The following is a 2,007-nucleotide window of genomic DNA, read 5'->3' on the forward strand; positions in this document are numbered from 1 at the left end:
TGGACGAGAGCGCAGCCTCTTGGTGGCTCAGTTTTCCTCACCCTCTGCCGGTCCAGAATTGGAATGGGGGAATCTGTGGAGCGCCCAGGCTGCCCGGGGTTGTTACCGCTAGTAGTACCCGTAACGCGAATACCGGAGCGCTACATGCCCATCATTTCTGCTTCGTGCTTGGAGTCGGAGTGTACCGAGCCTCCACGGTGTATTTTCCTGTCCTTCTGATGATAGGTGCTGTAAAAGCACAAATTATTATTATTATTATTATTATTATTATTATTATTATTATTACTATTATCATCATCATCATTATTATTGTTACTGCTTTTTTTGTGATGTGCCCTCGTTCTATACCCAGAGCCATATAATTTTTTTTTTAAATTTTTTACGCTGATTTGGTTTAATATTCCAATATTTACAGTGAGCACCGGCACACCCCAGTCCCGGGAGCTCCCCACCCTGTGCCCCGCGGGGTGGGGGGGGGACACCCCAGTCTTCCCGCACACCCCACCCAGGAGCAGGTACGAAGGGAGGCACCGGGAGCGGGGCGCGGCAGTGGGGGGGAGCTGGGGAGGGGACCACACGGACCCACAACCTCTCCGCAACCCGAGCCGCCTCTTGCGCAAGGCGGTTGGAGATAAATATAATATATAGATATATTTATTTTTTTTTTTTTTTCCCCCGGAGCGACACGGTGTCTAGACGCCCACGTGACGGGGCCGGGGCCGGGCCGGGCCGCTGCGCACTGCGAAGCCGCCGCCGGTGCGGGGGGGCCGGGGGAGGGCGCAGGCACCGCGCCGGCTCCGCTCCCGCCGCGCCCCGCGCCGCCGCCGCCGCTCCCCCCCGCACGCACCCGGGGGAAGGCGGAGGTGCGGGGAGGGCGGCTGACTGCGGAGAGCGGAGGGGCGGCGAGGGTGGGGGGGGGGGGGGGGAAAAGGGGGAGGGAAAAAAAAAAAACCACGAAAGGAGGAGGAGAAGTAGGAGGAGGAGGAGGAGGGGAAGGAAGGCAGGAAGGAGGAGTGAAGAGCAAAAAAAAGGCACCGCGGCAGAGGCGCCGGCAGCAGGGAGAGGGTCGGCGGCCGGCGGGCACCCCCGCACCCATGTAAGCTCCGCCGGGAGCGGCGGGCCCGGCTCGGCCCGGCGCGGCTGCTGGGGAAGGCAGGAAGGAAGGGACATAGCCCCACTTTTCTCCTTTTTTTTTATTTTTTTTTTTATTTTTTTTATTTCCTTTCTTTCTCTTCGTAGCAGCCGGATCAAGACTCCGTGTGGATTAAACCTTTGGAAAGAAGGAGGGGAAAAAAAATAAAAGCCCACCCCGAAACCCCCACATCAGGACGACCTGGGCTTTTTAAAAGGGATACAACACTCTGGATGCGCTCGTTCGCCTCTTTTGTGACAGATGCTTAAACCGACGTCCAAACCTTAGGGTTGGTGTTTTGGGGCTTTTTTTTTTTTTTTTTTTTTTACCCTTTTTTTATAGACGCCTTTTTGGCTCGCTCTTTTTGTTTTTTGCCTGCTGGCTCTGCCCTGCGCCGCATCCCTGCCGCCGCGCCCGCTCCCCGGCGTGGCGGGTTGATGGGCGCCGCGGCCCCGGGGCGGCCGAGGCTCCCCCGCGGCTCGGGCCGCGCTCCGCACCCGCGCACGGCGGCGCGGCGCCGGCAGCCCCCGCCCGCCTGCCCCCGCGACGGGCGCCGCGGGCTCTAGACGGGGATTTTTTTTTTTTGTTTTTCCTTGCTTTTTTGGGCAAAGCCGGAGCAAGCGGCGACTCTCTCCCTTCCCCCCACCTTTATTTTATCCCCCTTTTTTTTTTTTTTTTTTTTTTTCCCTCCAATTTCTTCTGAGTTTTGATTTTTTTTTCTTTTCAATTCGATTTTTCTGTAAATTTTCTCGCAGCGGGCGGAGGCGCGGCCGGCGCATCCCCCCGCGGGAGGCGGCGGGACCCGCGGCCCCAGCGCGGAGACTGGCGCATGCCACAGCCCGCCTCGGCTCCGCTGCCCCCCGCCGCTGCCCCCC

The sequence above is a fragment of the Vidua chalybeata genome, chromosome Z (assembly GCF_026979565.1).
Source record: "Vidua chalybeata isolate OUT-0048 chromosome Z, bVidCha1 merged haplotype, whole genome shotgun sequence".
In the NCBI taxonomy this organism is placed as follows: Eukaryota; Metazoa; Chordata; class Aves; order Passeriformes; family Viduidae; genus Vidua; species Vidua chalybeata.